The sequence below is a fragment of the Lissotriton vulgaris genome, chromosome 6 (assembly GCF_964263255.1).
Source record: "Lissotriton vulgaris chromosome 6, aLisVul1.2, whole genome shotgun sequence".
NCBI lineage: Eukaryota > Metazoa > Chordata > Amphibia > Caudata > Salamandridae > Lissotriton > Lissotriton vulgaris.
The window spans coordinates 1,500,322,750-1,500,337,974 of NC_141694.1; positions in this window are offsets into that span (position 1 = coordinate 1,500,322,750).

Genomic DNA, 15,225 nt, shown 5'->3' on the forward strand with positions numbered 1-15,225 from the left:
GATGTAGCTGGCATCTTGCCAGTCTTCTTTGGTGGACGGATAGATGATTCACTCCCAGATGAAGAGGTATCTGTTTGCTGGCTATAAGGCTTATTGCGGCTTCTCTGAGCGTATACATCGGCCCAGGTGTAAACTTTACTGAGTTTATAGTCCAGCGTGCCACGTCTGAACTTCCGAATTTTTCTTTCATTAATTTCTCTAGTGTGTTTATCAAGCTGTGTGTTAATATCCTCCAGGATTTTAGACCAATCTGTGGCTGGAAGAGAGTCCTCTAATTCTTTTTCGATATCTTTTATTTCTGTAGTGAGATCCATAAGGATACTAGAAAGTTCTTCCATGATTAATAGGATTAGGTCCAGGCTACATTTGTTGAGGATCGCATTCCATTTCTCCTGGAAAATTTTAGAATTCTTGCACAGAGATGGTTTAAGCGCTATCCTGAGCCCACGTGGTATTCTTGAAGCTCTGTGGTATTTTATGAGGGTGTTGGCATGAAGCTTTTGGTTTACTTTGCGTTTTGATAGGTATAACAGTTGTCTAATGCATTGTTCTTTTGTGCGGCCTGACGTTTCTTGGACCATATCTTCATTGATTAGGGCATAGATGCGTGCCGTTTCTTCATCTCCATAAGCCAGAGTGCTAGCTCCGGCTTCAGTGGTTCTTGAAATGTCATCATATTGCATGTTGATGCTTTAATGCGTGCCACCGGCCAAGAGGGTGGTTACACGTAGTATTAAACAAATAGGGGTGGCTCAGTGCACAGCTAAGGTTTAACAGATTAATTAAGCAATGTTTTCAAGAGGGTAGGGTGCTCCAGCAGGTAACGTATCCGTCCACCTATGTTCTTGAATTACTATAAAGAGAGTGCACCCATAGACTATGAATGCATCCCTGCCATAGGGCACACCATTGGTTCTTCACAGAAGACTCCGCAACTATTATTTGATGATATCCTTTATTAGTAAGTATCGGGAAAAGTTCAGTTCGATATTTCAATTCATATCATGAAATGGTTTCAGGCAATCCTTTAGATAACGAAAACAGTCCATCATATCTCTAAGTGCTCCGATGCATTTCGGACCCCATAGCCCTTTATCAAGGAGCTCTACAAACAAAAATCAGATATAGTCCGTCACTAAGATATTCGCATAATGATAACAGATAAACATGAAAATTAATCTCTTACTAATGTGTGAAATGCATGCTAAAAACGACGAGTGAAGGGTAACCGTAAACCAAGTGCTCAAAATGGTGGGTGAACCGAATCAAGTGCATGTGAAAATTGGGTTGGGGAAGTGAAACGCGCGGGCCTGTGCCGGCTACACTTACGCGAGACAATGAAGAAAAGTGGACCGGCTGAAACACAAAAATGGGACACTAATTAGATAAGCATCACGGTGCACGAACTCGCTCACAAACGTGAGGGAGGCAAGGGGACACCGTGATGCTTATCTAATTAGTGTCCCATTTTTGTGTTTCAGCCGGTCCACTTTTCTTCATTGTCTCACGTAAGTGTAGCCGGCACAGGCCCGCGCGTTTCACTTCCCCAACCCAATTTTCACATGTACTTGATTCCTTTCACCCACCATTTTGAGCACTTGGTTTACGGTTACCCTTCACTCGTCATTTTTAGCACGCATTTCATACATTAGTAAGAGATTTATTTTCATGTTTATCTGTTATCATTATGCGAATATCTTAGTGACGGACTATATCTGATTTTTGTTTGTAGAGATCCTTGATAAAGGGCTAGGGGGCCCGAAATGCATCGGAGCGCTTAGAGACATGATGGACTGTTTTCGTTATCTAAAGGATTGCCTGAAACCATTTCATGATATGAATTGAAATATCGAACTGAACTTTTCCCGATACTTACTATTAAAGGATACCATCAAATAATAATTGTAGAGTCTTCTGTGAAGAACCAATGGTGTGCCCTATGGCAGGGATGCATTCACAGTCTATGGGTGCACTCTCTTTATAGTAGTTCAAGAACATAGTTGGACGGATACGTTACCTGCTGGAGCACCCTACCCTCTTGAAAACCACGCTTAATTAATCTGTTAAACCTTAGCTGTGCACCGAGCCACCCCTATTTGTTTAATACTACGTGTTACCACCCTCTTAACGTCTTCACTTAAAAGTGTTTCCAAGTCCCAGGCTTTTCAGGGATGTTGGGACAAATACACATTGACACAGCTGAGGATCCCAGGACCTCAGGAACAGCTCTTTAGGGGCGAGGGGGGTCAAGACTCTCTCCCGTAGAGACCACCAGTAGGGTGAGACTTCTTTTTGTTCATTAACACATAGGAGAGCAATATGCGAGTACCGGATGTGCCCTGTACAAAATCCTCTCTTGTGTTTAATGTAATAACCTATAATCTTGCAGCATCTAAAATAAGAATTCAGATCACATATAGGGAACACATACAAATGACTTGCTCTTAGCTCATAAAAAGTATTGTTATCAGTATTTTTGTCAAAGTTTCCTAGAAGATAAGCATGAGATTTTCACCTGTCGTGAGCTCTGCTATACTTTAACTTTTTTTCCACTTGTTGAGTGGGCAGAGTAATAGGTGATGCATGGAGTAGTTTTTTTTAAAATTACATTTTGCAAAGCTCACTATAGGTGAAAATCTCATGTTCATCTTCTGTAAACTCTAAGGAAATTATTTTTTAATCGTGGCTGCCTTGCTCTGTCCACTCGCTGAATCAACTCCAGTAACAAGGAGGAGGGCGAAGAGTAGAAGAAGGCCATGTTATATTATTCAGAGCATGCCTTGGGAGTGTGGGCAAGCAGCAAAAAAAACACTTTACTCACTGACACCGCCCACGTCTCTCATTGTCACCCCCTTACTTCACACACTTCTAACATTAGCTCCAACCATTGACTGACTGTATAATTCTTAAAGTCAAAATGCTCAAGTGAGCCTGCCTCTCTCAAAGGAGGGTTCGTGGAGGAGGGAGGTATCACTTGAAGTAATTAAGTTCAGGATGTGCATTATATGAATACCTCATCTGTGCATGGATTGATTGACTATAATGTTTCCCAAGTTATAATAACAATATAGGCCACATGTAGTGGGCACATGACAATTTATTAATCTCTTAGTTAGCTGATGGTATAGTTGGGAGGGCGGAGAGCTCATAAATGTTTCTCAAACTACTACTTTTTGTAAATGTTACTCAGTAGAGTAAAATAATGTAAAGCACTGAAGAGAAAAATATCATCATATTTAAGAAATACACCTTTTTGAATTTCTAAGAATATTTATCATAGGGCCAAACCAGACACATGACTGGGCTCTACCATTAATTTAATGGCTCCCCATCAATTAGCAGTACTGCTTCCGAGCAATTCATTTTAATTAGTGAAAAATTAAGGACGGGTAAATGCTTTGAATCAGTATTCCTTTGTAAACAAACACACACTCTTTAGAACACTCTGGAATGGCTGACTGGCAAGATGGCCGCTGACTGACCTCGCGGAAGGCAGCGCCGACCTTCCTCTCCCTCAGTAAGACCCCGTTGTAAATGGATTGCTGACGGGAAAATCTATGCCTAACTGGGCCCGTTTCAAATCTCTCCAGATTATCTTGGCTGCCGGCTCCGAAGAATTCTCGATATCTCAGGATTGCCAGCGGTGCCAGAATAGCCCTCATTGTTCTTTCCGGGGTTTAGGCAGTGCTGGTCGGCCAGCTGGTTTTCGCTGATTTTCCGCAAGACAGTTGTTTCCTTCCAGCAGTGGTGGCGTCTGAGTATGGCTCCGAAGACAACCAAGATGCTTAAAGATCCGAGCACCGGGAAAGATCTCGGTAAAGATGCCATGAATGAAGGTAAAGAAGCGAGGGATCTGAAAGATGCTGTAAGGGAGGCCAAAGAGAGGAAAGTAAAGAAAGAACAATCCATGGGAACTGACTCCGGTGGAAAACTCGGGCAGACACGGCGCAGAGGTCCGAAAAAGAAAGGTGAAGAGATCAGAACCCAGGAAGTTGGTGTTACCGGCGGGACAAGACTGCGCACGGCTAATGCCGGGGAGGGGATGAGGTGCCAGCCTTCGGTAATGGAAGCCTTTGGAGTCTCAAACGTTACCTTGGTGGCGACCCCAGTGAGGTGTCAGGGTGTCCCTGCTGCCCTCCCTGTCTTGTCTTTGCTCCTTGACATGTAACCTCTCCTGCAGTTGGATGGTTTGAACTGCCACATGGTGGAGACGGACTTTCCTGCAGATGACCTGGTGCATTCTGGGCCAGGTAGTTCCAGTATTGTGCCTCCACCTCTGCCCCCACCCCACTACGAAGAAAACACGGAGGTGGGTCCAGGTTTGAGCAGCACAAAACAACATGAAGGAAAAGAGATTGATGGCACATTTGCTGCTCCTAAGTCGGGCGGGGGGAATCATGTGCCAATGGCAAGCGCGCCGAGCGTGGCGATCAGTTACATTAGCGGCTTAGCTGAAGGCGAGAAAGGGAACAAAGTTGCTAGTGGCATTACTGACTGCGCTGTTTGCGCAGAAACTGCAGAAATGGTAGTGTTGAATGCTAACTGCGAGGCAACAGAGCCTCAGCTATCACCAAGCCACTTGAACCCACACACTGAGGCTCATCAAACCCTGGAAACTTTGGCGAGGCATGTTGATAGTCCGAGCAGTACCTCTTGTGAACATGATGATCAAGGGACTATGTCGACTTGGGCAATTGCTCCCCTGCTCTCTCCAGAGGAGGATAAGATTTTTTCTCTGAATGACGATACGGACACATCTCAGGGTAGCGAGCAAAAGACGTTGCGAGAGAGCGACCCTGGAGAGGAGGCTTCAGCCACATTGAAGAGGCATCACAGCAAATCTAGGAATTCTAGGCGATGGGCCAGGGCTAAAAGTCAGATCCTCAGGCTTAGCCACTAGACGGCTGGAATGGGACTATTCAGCATCAACACTGACAGCATGCAATAGCGATGGCCCCGAAGAAGTGGGTGCAGGTGGGTCTAGCAATTCAGGTAGCACCCTTCCTACGCCGACACTGGAACTATTGTATATGATGCTCAAACAAATGCAGGGGGAGGCCAAGCAAGAGGTCGCAATTTGCTTCAAAGAAGCTTCAGTGGGCCATCAGGAAGACAAATAAATTATGTTCTGATATGGCTGATCGAATAACCCATGTAGAAGATTGTACGGCAGCGGTTGAGGAAGAGGTTGAGAAAATTCAGCTCTTTAAAGTGGCACAGGAGAAACAAGTACAAGGCATAGACTGGAAACTTGAAGATTTTGAGAACCGGCAGCACCATAATAAAGTCCGTCTTCCCGGTCTGGAGGAGGATGTGGAAGGAGAGAACACTCAGGCCTTTGTTGTAAGTTACTGAAGGGTGCCTTCCCAGACCTGGCCCACTGCAACTGGGAACTAGAAATACCACAAGCACACTGATTCCCAATGTTTAAGAAAACGCAGTCAAAAAGTCAAGGGGGTCAACTTAGGGCTATATTGATTTTTGTTGGTAATTTTCTATTAAGGCAGGAAATTATAGATCGGGCTAGACCTGATTCAAAAAGATCTTTTGAGGGGCACACCTTTCTTCGCTCGGCCGGATTTTCGCCACATGGCGGTCGAGCGGAGATGGATGCTGCACCAAGTGATCACTCCGTATCAGGCTGTAGACAGTGACGCTTTTTTGCTTTTTCCTGCACGGCTTAAGGTTATCTATAAAGGGAGGGTCAGGATGTTTTTCTCGGAGATTAAGGCTCAAGACTTTCTTACAGAAGTAACTAAGTCAAGAGTGGGAAAGTCCCTCAGTAAGCCCTAGAAAGGTGCGCTACAGGGAAGGACTGAGATTTACTGTAAATGTGTGAAGAGGCATGTAGTTTTGCTTGCTGAAGCGTCTTTGACTTTCACCGTATAGTGAAGTGAGGGGTGTGGGGCTTAATGGTGAAAAAGAAGAAGCTGATATACACACTACTTGGTTTGGTGATCGGGGTGTAATGTTTTGCGGGCTCTCCCTTTCTTATGACATGGGGAAAAGGGCTGGGGTCTTTATCTGGATTGACTAAAAGGTTCATTTATAAGGGTTAGGTATGGCATGGTTTATGGGGCCACCTGGGGGGGTGGGTTGGAGCGGGCGGAGTGGGAGTTGCAGTGGTCACACTTAGGTCATGTTTGACCTACTTGCCTGTAAGGGAGGCAGGGGCGGTGGGGTGGGGCTTGGCAAGGGATCAGCACAGTTGGAGGAGTACCGAGATGTGAAGCTCAGGGAAGATTGGTATAAATGGCTTCAAGTGGGTATTACTTGGTCGTTGTATGAGTTTTGATGTATGTGTTTGTATGGATATACGGGATGTGAGAGTAGAATTCTAAGTAGGGTTAATTGCAGAGAAATAGGAAAACCTTAAAAGATGAGTTTATGGATTTTAACAGTAAATATATGTGGGCTTAATGATCAGCGGAAGAGGAAAAAGGCAGCAATCTGGCTGAAATCCTTATGTGTAGACTTTGTGTGTATTCAAGAGACACATATAGAGGGTTGCAGAGCCCGCCTATTGGAACAACTTGGTTTTAGATTATTGGCATTTACGATGCAGGGCTCTCGAATTCGAGGTCTGGCAATCCTTACACGGAGGAATGATGTGAGGGTTCTCAGAAAATCAGTAGATCAATGGGGTCGCTGGGCTTTGATTGATTGTCTACGAAATAACTTCAAATGTACACTCTGTTCAGTATATGGCTCAACATGCGACGACCGGGAACTGCTAGGAAACTTGGATGGCCTGTTCCGCTAATTCTCTGCGGGGATTTTAATATTAATGGTTTTGGGGCTCAATGGGGCACTCCAGGAAGTAATTATTCAGGGGGAAAAGAAAAGAGGGTCTTGCCTTATCTAATTTAGTTTGCAATAATGGTTTTATTGATGCATGGGCTTATTCGAAACCTTTGGAAACAGGTAGCACTTTTTTTTCCGCTACACATAAGGTTCTTTCCTGCCTGGATTATTTTTTGTGTCCAATCAATTAATTACAAATTTAGGAATTGAGAGGCATCCTTGTATTATATCGGATCACAATCCATTAGTTCTGACTGTTAATTTTACGATGATGGAAAAAAAGAATGTTGGTTGGACCTTTGAAGGGAGGTTACTATATGATCCTGATTACACTGTATATATGAAGGGATGGATCAAGGAATTTGGGGATTTTAATCGGGGGAGCACAAGGTTTGGAATTGTTTGGGATGTTTTCAAGGCAAGGTGAGAGGGGAGACCTTAAGTTACAGTTTGCAACGTCAAAAGATGGAGCGACTCATGGAGTCTGAAATAAGGGAGGAATTAAATAACCTTGAGGAGGCACTAGCCATGGCTATTAACACTAGAGAAGTGTTAGATGGAGTATTACTACACCTGGCTATTAAAAAGGCTGAGGCAGGGGACCACTTTGCCTAAAAAGTAGCTGAAATGTATTTGCCCAAAAAAGAGCATTGCTACGAATTCAATGAGCGTGTGGGACATACCCTGGCCGTAAGAGCTAGGCATAAAGTCTCAGCTGCGGAGATTTCTGAAATCTACGATTCTGATAGGAAGGTTATCACAGAAGCAGCAGGTATTCAAGAGACCTTCAGGCTTTTCTATCAGCAACTATATACCGGAGTATCCATCATGGCGTCTAGGGGTATCCGAGAATATTTAGATAAACTACCTATTCGGAAGGCTGATCTCATAGATAGGGAAGAACCAGAGAGGGTATTTTCCCAAGATGAAATATTGGGTGCTCTGCAAGACCTGCCTTCTGGAAAGGCTGTTGGCCCCGACCAGATCCTGCTAGAGTTTTATAAGATCTCTAAAGACTCAATTGGGTCAGATCTTATGGAAGTTAATGCTGGTAGATCAAAAGGGGGGGCCAGCGCCTGAATCTTGGGGGAGAAGAGGTTGTGTTTTTTTAAAAAAAAGATAAACAAGGTAGAGAACCGGGTTCATTTCGCCCAATTACTCTATTGAACAGCGATGTAAAAACAAATTCAAAAGCTTTGGCCACGCGACTAAATGGTATCTTAAAAAAAAACATTCACCCTTGTCAACATGGGTTTATAATGGGTCGGGGAACAGTACAACATATATGGGGGTGATCACTCTTTTTGACGCAACGGAGATCTCAGGAAACCCTATGGCTGTCTTATTATTAGATGCTGAAAAGGCATTCAACAGGGTCTCCTGGGATTTTCTCTGGGAAGCAATGTGATGGGTTGGGCTTGGGGAGGGATTTATTAAATCTGTCGAAGTGCAATATACGGCCCTCACAGCTCGTCTGAAGGTCAATGGTAACTATACTCTTCCTTTTAATATACAGAGGGGGACCCGGCAGGGTTGCCCCTCCTCCTCTCTGCTGTTTGCTATCTATATGGACCGCTGTTACGATTATTTGAGGCTAATACTGAATCCGTCCAGTTGTAAGTCAGGGGGTTGAATCCAAAGTTCTAGCCTACGCCGATGATGTGGCCATTATCACTACAGATCCACAATTGGCGCTGGAAGCGGTTGAGTTAATTGCGCTAGATTTCGGTAAACTCGCTGGGTATGCTCTGATTAGATCCAAGACCCAAGTCGTAAAGATTTGATTGGTCAACTTTGCAGATCCTCGTGTTACTGATTCTGCAGTTTATCTGGTTATACGGGTCACCTCAGATTTAGAAAAATTGGTGGCAGTAAATCTCGAACCATCTGTCAGCGAATTATCCTCAGACCCGTTTAGCGGATAATCCTGATGCCCTCTGTGATAACTTAGAGGAGAGGCTTCGTAGCGCGGTCGACCATGTGGCGCCAGCACGCAGGGTCAATCTAGTGAATAGAGGACGGAGGTCCCCTTGGTACAACGACTCCCTAAGGGAGAAAAAGAGGGTCGTGCGCAAGATGGAGAGAGCCTGGCGCAAAGCCTATGACACGAAGGCGAGAAGCGTCTATCTGCTTGAACTAGCGAATTATAAGCAGGCAATTACAGCTAGGAAGGCAGAATTCTATGAGGAAAGGATCATCACAGCGACAAACCCTCAAAAAGAAGTTTTCCGAGTCCTAAATGAACTTAAAAAAGTGAAAGAACAGAGGCCGGAGTTTACTCTAGAGGACTGCCAGAGATTTCAGAATTTTTTCACCAGCAAAATTGCGGATCTCAACTCGGAAATTGCCTGTACTCCCATACATGCTTGCCCCCCACTGACCACGTCGGCCAAAAAGCCGGTGGTTAGACCTCTGGAGCTTCTTCCCCCCATTACGAAAGAGGACCTGCCCCGGCTCACCGGGAGAGTGAAGTCGGGTTCCCAGGCAGACCCTTGTCCCCCTGACGTTTTCAAACTGGCCATGCCAGGAATAGAAGAGGAGGTGCTGAATCTTTTGAACTCCTCTCTAGCATCAGGAAAGGTTCCTAAAGCCTTTAAGGAAGCAAGGTTGATCCCTCTGCTGAAAAAGCCTGGAGCAGATGTGAAATGCCTAAAAAACTTTAGGCCTATTTCCCAGATCCCTTTCCTGGCCAAGGTGTTGGAACAGCACGTTCTGGCCGCCCTCTCGGACCATCTAGAAGCGAATGGCCTGCTGGAACCAAACCAATCAGGATTCCGTGCAAACCACAGCACGGAACTGGTCATGCTGTCCATCATAGACGAGCTCCGAAATAGGGCAGATAAGAGGATACCCGGCGCCCTGGTGCTGTTAGACCTCTCCGCGGCGTTTGACACCGTCAGTCACAAACAACTGTTGACGCGGATGAGAGACTTCGGCATCCGGGGCACAGCCCACGCCTGGTTTGCTTCTTTCTTACAAGGGAGGACACAAAGAGTTCAGTTGGGAGAATTGCTCTCCACTGCATCACCAATCTCTTGTGGAGTGCCACAGGGGTCGGCTCTGTCGCCCCTGCTATTCAACATATACCTTCAACCACTGATTGGACTTCTGAATCAGATGGATTGTCAGGTATATAACTATGCTGATGACACCCAAATCATTATCCAAATGGATGATGGGGCACCAGCAAATCTGCAAACCATCTTGAAGCAGACAGCTAACTGGATGTCACTGAATTCTTTAAAAATCAATCCGGAGAAGACGGAAGTTCTACCTGTTACCATCGCCGGCAATCCATGGCATGATGGATTCTGGCCGAGGGAACTTGGACCGCCCCCGGAGCCGGCAGTGGCTGTAAAAAGCCTTGGCATCTATGTGGATGACAAGCTTTCCATGCGGAAACAGGTCACCACGGTGGTAGGAACTTGTGTTGGCATGTTGCGTCAACTTAGGAAGATCGCGCCATTATTGTCCCATTCTACCCTGCGAAGGGCGGTCTCTGCTATGATCCTTGCAAGACTGGATTATGGTAACTCGCTCTATTTGGGCTTACCTCAAAAACTCCTGGATAAACTTCAGATGGTGATGAACGATGCCGCCAGGCTCATTCACAAGAAATCCAGGAGCACGCATGTGTCCCCACTCATGCGCGAGCTACATTGGCTCCCAATAAGGCAGAGGGTGCTTTTTAAAGGGTTATGCATTGCACATAAATCCCTTTATGGTAAGGCACCAAGCTACATCAAGACCCGCCTGACCCCATACATTCCGGCCAGGGTGTTAAGATCTGCTGAAGCAACTCTGCTTATGCAACCTCGGTTTAGATTGGCGACAGTGGGCGGTCGCGCCATTTCTAACACCCTCCCAGGGGCCTGGAACAGTTTACCGGTGGACTTGCGCAAAGAACCCAATTTGCTGACCTTTCGGAAAAGGCTGAAGACTGTTCTTTTCCAGAAAGCTTGGGGAGGGATATAAATTTCCTGTAGTGTTTCTTTTGGTTCCTGTGGCGTTTACTGGACAAGCGCTTAGAGACCCCGGGGTTATATAGCGCTATATAAATCGAAAGAAATAAATAAATAAATAAATAATTAGGAAGGTGGGGGTGGATCTAGACAGACTGAATAACCTACATCTGTCTCTCGTGGGACGGTGCAATGTCATTAAGATGTTGACTTTGCCGAAGGTTTTGTATTTATTTAGGGCAATACCCTTCGAATTTCAAAAATCTTGGTTCATTATTTTGGATGCCTTAGTTAATCGGTTTATTTGGCACATGGGAAAACTAGGCGGGCTCTTTGATTTATGTCCTTATCAAGGGGAAAGGGTGTTTTTTCAGTTCCTGATTTTCCTAGTAATTATTGGGCAGCTGCCCTGCAATACAGGGGGATATTGGTAGGGTCGTGTCCCGGGGATATGGAGGTTGAAACCGATCTCCTGGATGTTTAAAACTACATCTGGGTGAAAATGCAGTGAATTGTTTTTTTAATTTACAGAGCCTAGCTACTATAAGTGGACAAAATTCAAGATGCTGATAGCGGCTTATAAGATCTGGGGGGCTTTGAAGAAAAAGATTGGTTTGGAGAGACTCAATTACTATACGGTGTTATATAAAAATCCCACTTTTCCAGAGTTCTTTTCCGATAAGACTATCGCTGGATGGGCTAATAAGGGCGTCCGGAAGGCAGGCGATGTAATCGGGCACCAAGGGTTTTGCCAATTTAAAGATATACAGTTGGAGTTTGGGTTGCTAAGTGGATGGAGCGTGTGGGAGCTGCCCTTGATGCACTTTCAAAATCTTTAGAGTTGGGTCAGTCGGATTTATGTTCGGCGGGGCTTCGGGCACAACATTTTAAAACTGCCTTTTCTCTATACTACACACCGGCCAGAATAGCACAGTGGGGCGGGTTATCTGGAACCACTTGTCCTTGTTGTGGGGAGATGGGAGCAGGTCTGGTGCATATGTTCGCTCCTTGCCCGCCTCTACAGGGGTTGCTGAATTCAATTATGGAATACTTGGATCACTCACTTGGGGTAAAAATTATACTAACCCCGGAATTAATTCTGCTAGATATAAGTAGTACAAGTCAAGATGCAATAGCCTACCGTTTCCTTTTTGTTGCCATGGCTGTTCTAAGGATTAATATTGCCTCTGCCTGGTTAGACCCACTTCCCCCTACCTTTCAGCAATGGCTGGCTCACCTACTTTCTATATATACCATGGAGAGTGCGATTTATGAAAGGAAGGGAAAAAAGCGAAGCTGCTGGGAAGGCTTATCTGGGAACCTTTAATAAAATGGAAGGAATTGGAATAATCTAAACCAACTGGGGAGGAAACCTTACCTTGATGCTGTCTCATGTGGTATATGACAAATGGCTCTCGAATGTTTTACTGTATATATAGATGCTGTTGATTTTCTTTTTTTCTTTTCTCTTTTCTTGCTCATACATCTGTACAATTGTGTGCCATTGTTTTCTTGCTAATCCTCATATGTGTGTTTTTTTGTCTTTTACTTTGCTGTTATTTACCTGTGCTGATATCCTTGCTTAAAAAAGTGAATATCTGAATAAAGAAAAAAAAAGTAAACAAACAAACACTACCGATTTGTTTCTAGATCAGTAACATTACAGAGCATTTCCTTATCATTCTTGTTGCATTAATGCAAAGAAAATGCTCTGTAGCGGTACTGCTATGTACATGAATCAACCCTGGTGATGACTTTGCACATAATGCCACTGCTCTTTCCAAATATTTATTCCATGGCATCAGGAAGGACAATGTTTCAGTCGCACACATTGGCCAATTTTGTGGTAAATACACAATTCTTGAAATCGCAAAACAGCTTGTGGGCCTGGCTCTTCGGGGAAAAGGCCTCCTAAAGCTTTAGTGGTCCTGCAGCTTACAGAGGTATCACCTCATCCCTGGTTGCCTTCAAAGTGTAGGAGATAAATATGTGCCAAGCAGAAACAAGATTAGGCAAACAAAGCAGAACAAAATACTTCCTACCTCGCTGTTATTTATCTCAAATTGGAAGAGGTGGGAGGGCAACAGGTGTCTGTGGGTTGTGAGGCCGAGTCTATTGCCAAAATAGACTTCCTACAAAAGCCCATTGCACCCTCTTCTTGCCCTTCAATTTGCAAGTGGAAATCTGTGACAGGGGACAATAAAATCAGGCAAATATCTTTCAACTGTCTAACGAAAAGGAGGTCATTCGAGGGAATCAGGATAGTTTTCTCTTTGAGTACTAAGGAATGCTCATGTGAAACCAAAAGTCAATCTTCATCTAGTCAATGCCCACCTACTTTTGTAATTTTTCCCAAAAATCCTTAAAGAACCTGCATGACCCCAGACAAGCACTTAGTAAATCTGTTCACCAAAAGCAACTTCGAGCTAAATCTTCTAGAAATTCTCCTGTCAAAGTACACCTAATGACAAAGTCCATATTTTCCAAAGGCAGCTACATCATTCTGGAACACTCTTAAAACCCACAGCTGTAGGTAATTTCTGAAGTACTTCATGCGTAATGTAGCAGAATCTTCTTTTTTTTGTTGCAGTTTTATGCAGTGCGAACTCGACCGAAGGTATTGGCGCACTTTACATGAGCACCAGTTACATTACGCAAGGATACATTCATTGTTTTTTTTGATAGGCACAGGGATTTGCCAGAATCGTAGGATGTAGAATTGATGCAGAGACTCAAACCTGTTTCCCCAGTTCCAAAGTTGGAAGCTCTGACCGTTACACCACATCCTCTTCCCATCTATTTATGTACCATGGTCCTCTACCATGAAATGTTACAAAGACATGAAATGCTACATAGACTTCTCTATAGCATATGATATTATCAGTAGTGGCTGGTGTTACAGGAGAATGCCATGGCAGAGGGCGGGAGACGACAGTGGAAAAAACCAGGGAACAAAAGAACTTACCTGCAGCCTACCACATCACCAGTCTTCTGGTCCTCTTGTGGCTCCACTGCAGGCACAGGCTCCCAGACTCCCCTGCATCCAATCCTGAAGCTGCTCTCATGGATATGTCTTAACACCAATGATTTGTGCTGCCAAGGAGATTGAGAGCCTGTGCTTGCTGTCTCCAACCCAGCAACACAACTCGGTTGGAGACAGCTTCAGTGAGCATGACGGTTTGGCTGGCCTCGGGTAAGGTATTTGATTTAATATTTTGATCTTTGAAAAAAAATACAACATAATGTAAAAATGCTTCAATTAAAAAAAAATCTAGTTTATGAAAACATGTTTTGGTTGCTCTTTACAAACACATTTTCTTGCCGGCAATGAATTGTACTAAATTTGAGCCAGTTGTAGCTGGTAGGGGTCCCCAGGACTTATCTTTGTGGACCGGCACTTACTTTTCCATATCAGACATGAAACTGAATAACACACAAATCGGAAATACGGGAAAGAGAAAGACAGAAAACCCGTCAAGAAGAGAGAAAGCAGGAACACGCAAGAGTGAGATATAGAGTCCGGTAGAGGATCAAAGAGGCATGAGATGGGTTTAAGACTATCAGCCTTGGTTTTCGGGTTGCGAACTTCAGAGCAGCGCTTGGGGCACCGGCACTCTTTCTTTTGTAAGTTAAGCACTGCTGCCACCGAAAACAAGAATTAAAAAGATTATATTCATTATAATAGCTGCGGCTTTTCTCATCTGCCAATCTAGCATCTGTACGTATCTACTATTTGGCATGAACATCACCTTTACCTTGTGACTTCCTTGTCTTCTCACAATTTGCTTTTACTGCTCCCACTTTATATTTACTCCTTTTCCCTGCTCTGTCTGTCACTCTCTGGTCATCCCTTTCTATACGTCACTTGGCTCTGTTTGATTTCATTAAGAAGTCCTGCAGTTTGTTGATGTACTCTCGCCTTTGAAATGGAGTATTGCTTTTCACATTTCAATCTGAGGTTATCGTTTCTATAGTTTCCTGTTTCGGAAGTGCCCTCTGGGTTTGATGGTGCCTCCTGTACCCGATATGCTTGAGCAGTTTACTCTCTCCTGGATTATTTTAAATATTTATTTTGTGTGCAGTTAATTGGCGAATGAGATGTTATTTCCTGTAAACCCAGATGCATTGTTTATTTTAACATCGTGCGTCACCTCCTTTCATACTGGACTCGCATTGGCATTCTCTCTCAAGTCGACACATCAGTGAGCTGTCAGTCAAGTATCATTCTCACACGTGGCCTTGCCGTTGGAGCCCATTTTGCAGCTCTAAACATTCTCTGAACAGTACCTTACTTACCGGTGACAATTAGCAAACCTGGGTGGATTGTGAAGATGTAGTCGTCGCAGGCTATTGCTGTTACACACCAGTCACAGAGCATTAGCTGTATACATGTACACATGTGCTCCCAGCTGCTTCATGCTGAGGACATTAACGGTTGGTTATACAAGTGACGGGGGTG